General features: G+C 33.5%; 1 protein-coding gene across 2 annotated transcripts in view; it reads left to right on the top strand.

The window, feature by feature from the left end:
- Positions 1–14,716, top strand: part of TBL1X (transducin beta like 1 X-linked) — a 369,185-nt gene that overhangs the window by 111,456 nt on the left and 243,013 nt on the right. For both annotated transcript variants that reach the window (XM_074213593.1, XM_074213592.1), the window contains exon 2: positions 6,883–6,955. The gene's annotated coding sequence lies outside the window, so the exon portion shown is untranslated. The remainder of the gene's footprint in view (positions 1–6,882; positions 6,956–14,716) is intronic.

The following is a 14,716-nucleotide window of genomic DNA, read 5'->3' as shown; positions in this document are numbered from 1 at the left end:
CCCTCCAAACAATTGTTATTTTTTCCTTTGCCGTTATCTTTGCTAAACTGATGGTATGAGGTGCAACCTCAGAGTTTTAATTTGTAATTCTTTTCTTACAAATGATTTTGAGCAATTTTCTCCCTATAGACTATAGTTAGACTTCTTTTTTTGAGAATTGCCTGCTCATATCTTTTGATCTTTTATCTATTGGAGAATGACTGTTTTCTCTGTCTCTGTCTCTCTGTCTCTCATATCTATCTATATCTATATCTATATCATATCTCTCTATAGATAAAGACAGGCTATCAAATCTTCTTTAGAGGAATTTGCATAATTTTTCTCCAGTTAATTTTTTCCCTCTAATTAATCACTGCATTGTTTCTACCAAAAAAAAAGAAGCCCAAAAAAACCCCCAAACCAAAACTTCTCATTTTTTTGTTATAGTGGTCTTTTCTCTCCCTTGTTTTGCTCAAGAACTCTTCCCCTCTCCCTAATTGTAAAAGGTATTTCCTTCCAAATTGCCCATCCAAAATCCCAGCAAGCTTACCCAACCCCCTCTTAATTCTAGTTCCTTTCTTCTGTTTAATATTCAATAAATTTTCTATTTATCCTGTATATTACTTGCTTTGAATATATTTGTTTGCATATTATCTCCCCTATTAGATTTTGGGCAGGAATTGTCTTTTGCCTCTTTTTGTATCCCCCCCCCCCCCAGGGCCTACATGGTAGGACCTTAAATCTTGAACTGTTGATATTATATGAAATGTTGTTCTAAAACCAATTTTAAATATAATACTTTTCAGTTTTTCTAAGATTTTTTTCTTTGAATAATTAGTCTTTACCCAAGAATTTCAAGGAAGAATCTTTGAGTTTATAGAAATACTATATTACCATATTTGATTAAAAAACAATCTTTCATCTATCCATTTGAAAATTTATTAACCAATATCAGTTAGCTTTTATGATTGCTACTTTGCTAGACCCCCTTTCTTTTCCTGCTTTATTGTTATTTCTTTCAAGTTCTTAAGCTTTTGTTCCTCCAAATAAATTTTGTTTTTTCCCCAGTTCTAAATTAATCCATGAGCCCAAACCATAAAGAGTGCACTAGATTCTATGTTAATACTTTACGAATTTTATCTCATTTAAGCTGATTAGATATGTTTTGAATTGATTCACATTTTAAAAATTAATTGATTAATTTTCTAATTACATGCAAAGATGCTTTTCAGCATTCATCCTTTTACAAGCTTTTGAGTTCCACATTTTTCTACCACTCTTCCTTCTTTCCTCCCCTCCCCATGGCAGCAATCTGATATAGGTTGCACATGTACAATTGTGTTTAACATATTTCCATATTAATCATGTTGTAAAGGAAGAATTAGAACTTAGGAGAAAAAAAAAACATGAGAAAGAAGGAAAAAGTATAAAAAAAAGTTTTAAAAAGTGAACATAGTATATGCTTTGCTCTGCATTCAGAATCCATAGTTTTTTCTCTGGATTTGTATGACATTTTCCTTAACAGGTCTCCCATGATTGTTCTTGATCACTGAACTCCTTTTTCCTTTTTGAATCATAAAGATTTTATTTATTTTGAATTTTACAATTTTCCCCCTAATCTTGCTTCCCTCCCTCCACTCCCCATAGAAGGCAATTTGCCAGTCTTTACATTGTTTCCATGGTATGCATTGATCTAAATTGAATGTGATTAAAGAGAAATCATATCCTTAAGGAAGAAACATAAAGTATAAGAGATAGCAAGGTCAGACAATAAGATATCAGTTTTTTTCCCCTAAATTAAAAGTAATAGTCCTTGGTCTTTGTTCAAACTCCACAATTCTTTCTTTGGATATAGATGGTATTCTCCATCACAGACAGCCCCAAATTGTCCCTGGTTGTTGCACTGATGGAATGAGTGAGTCCATCAAGGTTGATCATCACCCCCATGTTGCTATTTTGGTGTAGAATGTTTTTCTGGTTCTGCTCATCTCATTCAGCATCAGTTCATGCAAATCTTTCCAAGCTTCCCTAAATTCCCATCCCTCCTGGTTTTTAATAGAACAATAGTGTTCCATGACATACATATACCACAGTTTGTTCAGCCATTCCCTAATTGATGGACATTCACTAAATTTCCAATTTTTTCCCCACCACAAACAGAGCAGCTATGAATATTTTTGTACAAGTGATGTTTTTACCCTTTTTCATAACCTCTTCAGGGTATAGACCCAGTAGTGGTATTGTGATCACTGAGCTTCTGAGAGGAGTTATATCTGTCATATTTGATCATCTCAAATGTTGCTGTTAATGTGTACAATGTTCTTCTGGTTCTGCTGACTTCCCTCAGCATTAGTTCATGGCAAGTCTTTTTCATGCTTTTTTGAAGTCATGATTTCTTCAGAACAATAGTACTCCATAACATTTATAATACTATAGCTTATTCAGCCATTCCTCAATCACATTTGTTTCTAAAAATTTGTTCACCATTGAAATTGACAAACCAGTTGACCTTTCTAGATGTGGAGTGAGTAGGACATTTTTTGCATATATCCTTGTGTTGGAAACTGAAATATGAACACTTTGTACATATGTTATTTGGGATTTTTGAGCATGAATTTAGACATAAAGAATGTATTTTGTAATTATATTTAAAATCTTGTTTGATGCTTAGTGCAAACTGGGGAGAAGTAGGACTTTATAAGATTCAAAACAGATTGTTTAGGGTTCTTTTCAAAGTTTCTTGATGCCTTGTGATACATTTAGTCATCTATAAACTGGAAAACTAATTAGTACCATAGCATAAGGATTATTTAGGCTCTTATGAAACATTAGGCATTACAGCTGTACGAATTTATTTTAATAACTTTTCACTTAAAAATTAGCTCTATATGTGAGAAAAAAATCACTAATCCACCTCTGCTTGATGCATTCATTGTCTTTAATCCTTAAGATATTTTCCTTAATAAGGATTACATTAAGCTTTATTTGGAACTATGAAGTAATATAGAAGTTTAATTATAAAACAGTTTAGAAAGTCATTTGGAAATCATTCCTCAGTGGATCTGTGATCTCTTTGTGTGTGGTCTTTCCTCTAGTGATGCAGATTGTAATCCATCTATGCCTTGCCATTTTACATAACTCTTGTCCATATCTTCTGGTAAATCCTCAAGGGAGAGGAGCAGTGGAATCTGTCCCATATTCTGGGAAGCTTTTTTCTGTTTGTCTTGACATTTTATGGATTACCAATAGAGTAAAATCAGGGTCCTGATTACTTCAAGCAAGGAATGCCTTTAAAATTTACACTGCATATTTCCATTGGGCTATAATCGCTTACTGTGTTTTACATAATTATAATTTTGAGTCAGTGTGAATATGAATAACATGACCACTTCAGAGGACTAATTATTTGTACTAACAACATCTTTTACAATGCCATCTATCCATCATTTTTTTGCTCTGTGGTCTGCACATATTTTTTCCCCAACTTTTATAAAGTTCTGTGATTATGTAATTTTTCTCTTATCTTCATTTCATTGTTTGAAAGAGAATGAAAGGAAGAAAAGTTTTATTAGTTTTTTTAAACATCTAATTTCTTCTTCTTTAATCATTCCAGAGAAGATGGTAATATGTATCATCATGAGCTCTCTGGAGTCCAGCTTGATCATTGTATTCATCTGAATTCTTATGACGTGATAACTTATTAAAATTCTGTGATAGCTAGGATTCCCTCAGTGAGACTTAAGTCTAACTAAATTAGTTAATTATGTCTTATGGAATCGATTGACTCATATTATTATTTCATCATTTAATGAGACTGACATACTAGATTTGAAATGATCTTTAAACTGGAACTCTGATCTGTAAAATTCATTTTATTTCCACATGGAATTCATACAGTCTCTTGCAGTTTGGATAAAGAGATTATTCATAACTCTATGTCACTGAGTATCTGATACAAAGAACATGATGGATTCATTAATTGCACAAAAGAAATGATCAGTTAAACAGTATGCATGTCAACAATAGTGTGTACATGTATTTTGCAAGTATTATCCACAAGAAATGTATGTGTTTGCAAACCTGAGGTGTTCTGCCAAGAATAAATATTATTTATAACTAATATATCATTGAAATGGATAAGTAGTTGGCATTAGTGGTTTGTCATTTATATTATTTTGGATTGCTTTAATTTTATGGTTCTGGTTTTACATTGTAAAAGTTACAAATGTAATACAAATTCATCTTTATTCATTATCTAGCCTGAAAAGAAGTGAGTGAGAATGGGGGGGAGAGAATTGTGGTGATCAAATGATAGTAAATGACTGAATGAACTTAGCTGCAGCAGCAGTTTGTAAAGAATTCTGCCTTTTGATTCTTTTCTTAAGTGAGAGTTGTGTCCTTGGATATGCATTATCTTAAAGAAGTGGAGGTAGTTGACTTTCTTCTTTTAAGATGTAGTAAATGAGCTCTTAACAATGAAAACAATTAGCATTAACACCAGTAACAGACACCATATATTGTACACAAAGAATTTGCCTTTTTATAAAAAAAAAATAGGTTACTCTGATACATTGTGCTGTGTTCTCTTTTGCCTTTACTCAAAAGTACTATACATTTCATGTGTTCAGGATATTATATTCTGCCTACCACAAAAGGTCCATGTTAGCCAAACAGTGCCCACTATACAACACAGCAACAACAAAATACAACCCAGTACAATATTACATTTATTAAGAGCTCTCTGCTTGACACTGTGCTAAGTACTGAGACTTAAATAAAAAGTCCTTATTTTCCTTATTTCTAGAAATTTACAAATTAAATGGGGGAAGACATTCCCCCCTTCAAAAGGGAAGGGGGTAACACAGGGGAATAATGTTGAAGTTAAAACTGAGTAGAGCAGCTGATGGTAAAGGAAGAGTTGGCTGAACTCTATAAAGGAAGACTTTGGGAGGAATTTTTTATTCTGTGCTCTAACCCTCTAAGCAGAGAGTTAGAGGCAATCAAGGATACTGATAAAGTGTGAGTACCAATATGGAAACAGTCTCCATGGTGATGAGCTCATGGGAGTGGGAGCTGAGGATATGATGGTGGTGGAGTTGAAACCAGGAAGAACATCTGATGGGAACTGTACAACTCATTAGCCAACTCTTCCTTTCCCACCATCAAACATCAGTTATGATGGTGGCATCAAGCATTTTGGCCTAATTTTTAGGGCTTAACTTACAAAGATGAAATTTTTTTAATAAATTGGGCAGAGCCCTAGAAGCATGTCAGACTTTCTTTTCTGCCATGTTGACATTTTGAAAATATCTTTTCAGAATTGTTTTTGATAGTGTAGTAGGGACTTTTCATGATTCTCAGCATGTATAGCACTGCTTTACAAAATATATTTTTTCTTTTTGGTTTTTGCAAGGTTATAGGGTTAAGTGACTTGCTCAAGGTCACACAGCTGATAATTATTAAGTGTCTGAGATCACATTTGAACTCAGGTCCTCCTGACTCCAGATCTTCTCCCCTAGTTGCCCCACTAAATATAATTCTTAATAAAACACTAGGTAAATCTTATTTTGCTCACAGAAAGTTCTCAGCCTGGTCACTTTGAGAGTTTTTTCTATAACTAGGACTAAATCTTATTATTTTGCTTTATACCTCATAATCTCATATATATATATATATATACATATATATATATATATATATTTAACCATATGCAAATACTGATCTTTAAAGGATATTGTTTTCTAAATGTATACATATTTGTATTTTTTATTTATATATATATATATATATGTATACACACACACACACACACACACACACACACATATTATACTAAGTACCAACACTTCTCTTCCCCCAAGTTTCAAGAGGTTATGAGTTCAATGACAATTGCCACAATTTCCTTCCACTTATGACAATTCCTAACATTTAGGTAGAAGTTTACTCATCTTTCTAAACTTATATTTATGTCTTTAATCAACTTACAGCCTTTTTGTGGTTGAAGTAAAAACTCAGTTTACTGGAAACATTTGGGTAACAGAAAATCAGATTATGCTATTGTCTCTATGAATAAACAGGTAAAATTACTTTAGTTCTTACATAGAACTATTACTTCGATTGTTAGTGTCAGCCCAGGTCACGACGCCTGTTGAGATACTTTCCACAATATCTTCTTTCTCTGCTACATCGCTACCATCTCTCCCTTCTTTTGTGTGTATAGTGGGGATTCTGGTTCTTGGGTCACTCTGTATAACTGTATTCCTTCTTTACTTACAGACCTTTGGAATATCTTTTCATTGTTTCCCATACCCTCCCTGTGAATTATCTCATAATAAAGTATAAAACAGAGGAAGAAAAAAAAAGTAGGGGAAGACAAAATAATATATTACAAAATCTCATGTTATCTGCAAAGAAGTATGTGTAGGAGATGAGAGCAAGGCAGTGTCTACTTTGATTTTTCATGTGGGACCATTTAGTCATTCTAATTTTGCAATATTGTTTAATTGTTTTGTTGTATTTATGTTTTCCTGGTTCTATACCTTACTTTGTATCTGTTGATTTGTCTTTCCTTGCTAATCTCTATTGATCATGTTCATTGTGCCTTAAAGCACAACAATATTTTATTATGTTTTTCAGACTACAACCTTTTTAGCATTTCCCCAATTGATAGATATGTACTGTATTTTCAGTTCTTTGCTATCACAAAAAGTTTTGCTATATTGACGTTATATATTTTAATAGAAGTCTAAACTTTTAAAAATAAGGTATGGTGGTGGTTCTATTTTATAGATTAAGATTTTACATTGAATCCACATTCTTCTAAAAATGAAATTCAGAATTTTTCTGATTATGAATTTGTTTTGAGACTATACTAAAAACTCTTTTTTTTCCTCCTATTCGTAGGTAATTGAAGATAGAAAGCTGGTCTAAAAGCAAAATCCAGAAAAATTGGGAACTTGCCTTCATTCACCTCTGAGTAAGTGAAAGTATATATATATATATATATATATATATATATATATATATATGGAATTATTTTTTCCCTAATTAATGTCCTGTCAGAACCTGCAGATTTTTGTTTCTTTTAAAATAAATATTAACTATATTGGGTTTATGTGCTAGAAACTATGAAGATTACTCAGAATTTCTTGGATGAGTTTGGCTGATTGAAAATAAATAAAAATATCATATATCATATATATCCATTAATTCTTCACAATAAACTGGTTTTATAGACTTTTAAATACCAATATCAAAAATGAAGAGAGACAGTAATTAAAAATAGTGTGTATTTCATTTGAACTGGTTTTTTTTAATGAGCTTTTCCAATATAGATCATTGATAATTCTCTTTGTGGCCCAAAATAACTTTATTTTGATTTTTTAACTTGTCTTTGAGTCATATTAGAATTTTTTCTAATTTTGCTGGGTGGGGTAGAATTTTTCAGTTCAGAAATATTACAGTAAATATTTTTAGAGTCTGGAACTATTTAAATTAACCTTGGAAAAAGCAACAGACAAAAATTTCAGAAAGGATTTCTCCTGGGGACTAGTGATAGCAACTTGCTCCTTATTTTTCATATAGACTGAAATGTGTCCTGGTCTTTTCCTGAATCCAAGGACATCATCCCCAGAATACTCAGACTTTCCAGAAATGGAATCAATGGATAGCCACAATTCATTGATCATCCATTGTGAGCATAATCTAAGGAACTATGTGTAATACAAAGATGTATATGACTCAGTCCTCATAATCAAGAACTTACAATTAAGTTGGCTTTATAAGAAGCAAAAACAAAAAAACTAAATAAATTACTGTATAGTTTGATTCAATATCAAATCAATGATACAGACATAATACTGTTTAAGAAAAGGAAGACTTCAGTGTAGATTGAAGACAATAAAAGTTGTCAGTAAAGATTCACTGAAGAAATGGGACTTGAGTCAATTATAAAGGCTTTTTATTATTTTTTGAGGTGGAAGAAAAGAGAGATAAATATTTCTGGTACCATGAATCATAGCACTGGTACGGTGCTCATAGAGAGCTAGTATGAGTATCTCTTTAGTCTAAGAAGGAGAACTCTAGCTAAAGTAGAGGTTAATGAAAAGTGTTGGGAAAAGTTTAAGAAATAAGATTGGAAAAATAGATTGAGAACAGATATTAGAGGCATCAAATGTCATGCTTAGGTGTTTATATTTTATTTTATTGTCAGTTACCATTTTACATTAGGGAATTAAATTGAGGAGCAACATGAAAGTAGTATTTTTGGAAAGTTAATTTGGCAGTGGTTTGTACGATCATTTGGAAGGCAGACTGGGAAGAGAGAACTATTAGACTTAATTTATGCATTTAGGACTAGGATCATGTCAGGGAGAATGGAAATAATAGAATAAATGTGAGAAAAACTAGAAAAAGTATTTATAGGACTTAGTGAGTGGAGGCTTTGGGGAAAGGGAGGATTCAAAGATGTCTTGGATGATTGTGAGTATAGTGGTACCAATAACAGAAAAGTAGAAGAATTGGGGGGGGGGGCTGGTTTTACGAGGGGATGAAACATGGATGCTAAATTTCCTTTAATGAAAGATTGTGTGATCTTCCTATAATAATGCAGCCATTGTAATCATTGGCCTTTCCTTTCAAGAGATTCTAGCCTATGTTTATGCAAGCCTATGAATTCAGTTATGTAGGATAAGTCTGAGAGATGTCCTATATACTAGTCAAAAGAGGGATCAGATTGTAATGTTGTTCAGTCATTTTAAAGTCTTGACTGATTTTTTAATTTTGTTTCTCTGGCAAAGATACTGGAGTGGTTTGCCATTTCCTGCTCCAAATTTTAAAAATGAGGAAATTGAGGCAAATAGGATTAAGCAACTTGCCCAGAATCACACAGAATGTGTCTGAGGCTAGATTTGAACCCAGGAAGATGAGTCTTCCAGACTCCAAGTCTGGTATTCTACCCACTGTGTCACCTAGCTGTTCCCTCTGGTAGTAAAGGACAGTTTTCAAAGAAAGACTTGAATTGAAACATGTAATATTTTCTTTAGAAGAAACAAAAACATTCAAATAAAACAAGACTGACTCTTTGTTCTGAGGTCTTACCATTTTGGAGATGAATTATTAAAGATGGAATGTAAAATTCATTCATAAGTATAGAAATAAAAGTTCTCAGCCAAAAATGGGGTAAAATTTAAAGGAGAGCCTGGAACAATCTTATATAAAGGTTGCCAGAGTAAGCATGTTTTAATTCATTAAAATAATTTTATATGTCTATCTATCTAAACACTGATATATGTTCATTTGGGAATTGCTGTTATAAACATTTGTCATTCAGTTGAATAGAATTGTTAATAAATATGGTTGTATGATTGCCAAGTTCTAGACAATTAGATGTAAGCACTGGTTGCTGTTCTTTTGGTTTGTTGGCTTTGGTGTTTAGGAAAAAATTTACTCCTCTTGGTGCTAACACTCCCACTGCAGAGGACCAATCAGTTGTGTAAAAAAAAATGAAGTAAAAGCAAAATTTTCCATTTACAGCAGTATTCTTATGTGGCACCAAAAAATACAGGCTCAGTCTGACCTGCTTAAAATCAGAGGATACACCCTTTTCAAAGGCAATTGGAGGAGTTACCCATAATGGACTGAATGATGACCCTCTGAGATCTTGAGAAGATGGTTTGATGTGATTCTGAAACTACTTCTGTTGAAATATATTGCTTAGGCAATTCCCTCTGGACAAACAGATAAAACAATCAGATTCTATCTGAGAACTAACAACTTCCAAATAATGATATTGATCAGAAAATCAAAAGATTGAAAGACAAAGTTATAAGATTTGTCTCAAGAGGAATGCTTATGTTTCCAAAAATTTCAATTTTATGACAAAATAGAAGTGGTTTCAAGTTAATGAGGCACTCTTCAATAAGATAATAAGAAATCTCTTGAGATCTTGTCAGCTTTCCGGGTGATTAAAATAATACCTAGGAATCCATCAGTTTTCCTCTCCTGTGTCTTGGCCAAGAATCACCTTTGCTTTGGTTCTAACTCCAGTGACTTATTTCAAGAGGGACAGGTCATTTTAACACTTGCTTGATGCAGCTGCTAATGAAGGATGAAGTGCTGTCATTTGGACCAGTGACTTTTTTTTTTGACATAAAAAGAAAGGCCTTGAGACTAGATTCAAAAAATTCTAATGTGTTGGAAAGGGCCACCTTGTCAAACCTGAAGCCAGTACAAAATTCCATTTATAATATTCTTGACAAGTGCATTTGGGTTTAAAAACTCAATTCTTCAAAGAAAGAGTGGGGGAGGTGTGGTTAGACAACAATTCATATGAAAAAAGAAATGATCTAAAAGTAAATATTTGCAGGCCCAGTATGAATCAATAGTGTGATGTGGCAGCCAAAAGAGAGAACATATTCTTAGGGCTGCATTTTTTAAGGCATGGTATCCAATACTACCAGTGATGATACATAACTCTGAGTCATGGAACACTATATTCTCCAAAGAGTGAAAATTTTGCATAGATTATACCTGGTATAAGTTGATTGCAACTTATTACCAGTGTTAACTTGTGTTCAAAGGATAGCTTAAAAATATAATTAAGGAATTTTTTTTTGGCTGGAAAAGGAAGTGAATGGGTCATATAATGGGAGTGACATATTGTTGTAAAAGGATAGTCAGAGAACTGCTGTAATATTTTCAGAATGTTAAAAAAAAGCCAAGGAAAAGGTTGTCATCACATTAGAGAGAGATCTTCACTGGAGAATCTCTAGGAGGGCATGAACAAGAATTATATAAAATGAGGAGGAATAAGGAATAAACAATACTTTTAAATTTATGAGACCTTTGAAGAATATAGCATCCTTGAGAAAATATTGTCTTAGTTGTGGATTGGTAAAGCTATTCTGGAAAAGAATTTGAAACTAAGCTAAAAAAAAGGTGCCTCTGTTCCTATGTTTTGTTATAGTTCAGTTGATTAATCATGTACAACTCTTTATGGCCAGACCCTTCTATCACCATCTCCCAAAAGCTATCCAAGTTCATCTTCATTGCTATCCATCTCATCCTCTACCACCTCCATTTCCTTTTGCCATCAAGCTTTCCTAGTATCAGGATCTTTTCCTGTCTTTTTTATATATAGCCAAAATATTTAAGCTTCAGCTTCAGTCTTTCTCCTTCCAATGTATTTGACCCTGCCTTGCCTCTAGGCATCTACCCTAAAAGGTTGAAGGTAGAGGGAAAAGTTGCCATTTATGTCAGAATATTCAAAATCTCACATTTGGTGGTATCAGAAAAAAATGGAAACAGCGTGGTATCTATCATTCAGAGAATAACAGTGCAAATTGTGATAGAGGACTGTTTTAGACTATAATATTCACTTTTAAAAAGCTTAAAGATATTAGAATGCAGTGCTGTAATTCATATTTAATTCAGATATTAGAAAAGTGATAATGAAGCATATTCTCTTTTGAAATTATGAAGCATATTCTCTTTTCTCTAAGTAGAGGTGGTGGACTTGGGTGAAGAGTAAGGCATTGTCAGACATGGCTCACATGTCAGCAGGTTTTGTTTAACTCTTCTCCTTTGTAGTAGAAGAATGTTCTATGAAGACATTATAAAGTGGCATAAATACATATATACCTACATCACAAGCAACAATAAAGCATTTTTAAAGTTCATTGTCCAAACTGAGGGAAGAGATAGTCATTCCACTCTCTCCTGTAATCAGATGACAGTTTAGGGAGGGACCTTGAGAAATTAGAGGCCATAGAGGTAGGCGACCAGGATAGTTAAGACAACTTGACTGGAGATCACTCCAAAAGGATTGGTGAAGAAAATGGAACTCTTTAGCCTGGAAAAGAGAGAATGCTTAATGAGGGTCATCTCAAATAACTGAATGACCATTTGAAGGACTTCCATCCACAAGAAGCAGTTTATTCTACAGAACTAGGGCAGAATGAGGAATAGAAATTAAGATAGGTTTTTGACTTGATGTAAGGAAAGACTCCCTAAAATTAGAGCTTCCCAAAAGTGGAATGGGGAATGGTTTGCCATTCCTTGAGAATCTTCAAGCATCATCTTGAGGTCTGCTTGTCAGTAATCTTGTAGAGAGAATTCCTGTTTAGTTTTCACTAGGTTGTCCTCTGAAATCTTTTATAGCTTTGAGATTCTGTAATTCCTGCTTGTCCAGCCTCCACTAATTGGAAATCACTATTCTCTGAAGGAGGTTGTTCCATTTTTGGACAGCTTCACTTGTTAGGAAGTTTCTCCTTACGCGGAGCCAAAATCAATCTTCCTGTAATTTAAATCCAAGGGGCTGAGATCTTAGACCAAGAAAAATAAATCTGATCCTTCTTCTACATGACAACCTTTCAAATATGTGAAAACTTCTCTCCCACAGAGTCTTTTCTTCTCCTTGGTAAATATTCTCAGTTCTTTTAACTGTCATTGTATAGCAAGATTCTTGGTTCTATAACAGTCTTTGATTACTTCTACTCTAATAAAATTGCTCTCAGTTTTCAATGAGTGCTCCCCCTCCTACTACCCTCTACTATTTTTTTTTTAGTTTTTTGCAAGGCAGAGGGGTTAAGTGATTTGACCAAGGTCACACAGCTAAGGTCATTATTAAGTGTGTGAGGTCTGATTTGAACTCAGGTCCTCCTGACTCCAGGGCTGGTGCTCTATCCACTGCGCCACCTAGCTTCCCCTACCCTCTACTATTAAAAAAAAATTAAAACCAGATGATACAATGACTATTTCTCTCACTAAATTTTTCATTGTGAACTCTCAGTATAATAAATTTTTACTAAGTGGAGGCAATAATAATCATGAAGATCCAGATTCAGGTATCTCTTCTCCATCTAGTAGGAAACTCATACTCATACTTCCCTGGTCTATCAATAGTTTTGTGACTCTGATCCTCAAATAACTTATCTGTGGGGGTTGGAGTCAATAATCTCTTAAGATCTTTTCCAGTTATAAATCTATGATCTTACACTTTGATGATCCTGTGGAAATTCCTTAGCTTTGTTGCCAGGCTTTCTATAATGAAGAACCCCAAGCTAGACACAATTGTCCAGACAAAACCTCTCCAAAAAACACTACAATGGAATTGTCATCAAGCTCACTCTGGCCTCTCCAGTTCTCTTAATGTTGCCCAAAATCAAAGCAGCTTTCTTGGCTATCACATCACCCTGGCTGACTCATAATGAGCTTACGGTAAAACACCAAGGTCTTTTCACTTCAACATCCCGCTACAGCCAGCCTGTGGCAGAGACACAATAGATTTGTTTTGATCTTTCTGTTTTCTTATCTTTTTTTCATACAAATTGAGATAATTCTCAATAATCTCTTTGTGGGTTTATAGTAAAGCAGTGTCTTAGAGTTAAAAAATGTGCTTATTTTCTTTCTTTAATAACAGATCTGATCTTTTTTTGATTTTTTTTGTAAGTCAAACATAATATTTAGTATGTGCTAAATTTTTTGGTATGCTTATATATACTCTGTGACAGAATTTCTTATTCTTGGGTCCAAGGATAGGTTTCAGAGAATCTTCTCTTGGATGAGGAAAAAAATGATATTTTTTCACTAAAGAAAGTGAAATTTAACATTTTCATCAATTGTATAAACACTTTCTTCTGAAAGTTGATAGATTTTACCAAAACAAAGGGTCATTGAGGGTGGAGTTGGGCATAAGACATAAAAAAAGTTAAGAATTCTGTAGGCATATATCAAGTCATGTTGTCCAATCAACATTTTTGCTATAGTCTTTAATAAGGGAAGGATTTATTAAATGACTACTGTGTACCAGATATTATACAAAGTTTTTTTTATAAATCTCATCTCTCTTTTGGTAATTATACTTCTTAAATTTTTTGGTTTCAGAATCCATTTAAGTGTGTGTGTGTGTGGGGGGGGCAATGGAGTTAAGTGATTTGCCCACCGTCACACAGCTAGTAAATATCAAGTGTCTAAGGCTGGATTTGAACTTAGGTCCTGACTCCAAGGCCATTGCTCTGTCCACCATGCCATTCCACTGCCCCTCATTTTGTATTCTTGGTTTTTTTTTGTTGTTGTTATTTTTTGTTTTTTGTTTTTGCAAGGCAATGGGGTTAAGTGGCTTGCCCAAGGCCACACAGCTAGGTAATTATTAAGTGTCTGAGGCCACATCTGAAGTCAGGAACTCCAAACTCCAGGGTTGGTGCTCTGTCCACTGTGCTACTTAGCTGTCTGTCCCTCCTTCTGTATTCTTAAAGAACCCAAGGAACTTTTGTTTATGTGGGCTTTGTCTGTTGATAAAATTAAAACTGGTAAAATTTTAAAATATTAAGTCATTTAAAATAACAAATCTATTATATGGTAAAGTCAACAACATATTTTTATGAAAAAAATAACTATTTTACAAAACAAATAAAAATAGAAGATTAGCATTGTTTTATTTTTTTTAAATCTTTATTGTCTGGCTTAGTAGAAGACAGCTGGGATTCTGATGTCTGCTTCTGCAGTCATTCTGTTGTGATATGTTATTTTGATTAGAATATATAAAGAAAATTCAACCTCTCACAGATAATATGGTTGGAAAGGGGAAGAGAAGTTAAATAGGCAAATAATAAAATTAGTATTACTCCAAAAAATAATCTTTAATCTCTCAGATCCCTTGAAAAGGGTCTTGGGGATCACACTTTGAGAATCATTGCTTTAATACATTATTTTTAAAAAACCTAACACATAACTCAAG

Source organism: Macrotis lagotis, chromosome 1 (assembly GCF_037893015.1).
Source record: "Macrotis lagotis isolate mMagLag1 chromosome 1, bilby.v1.9.chrom.fasta, whole genome shotgun sequence".
Taxonomy (NCBI): domain Eukaryota; kingdom Metazoa; phylum Chordata; class Mammalia; order Peramelemorphia; family Peramelidae; genus Macrotis; species Macrotis lagotis.
The sequence above is the reverse complement of the archived record's forward strand: the minus strand, read 5'-3'. Positions and strand labels throughout refer to the sequence as shown.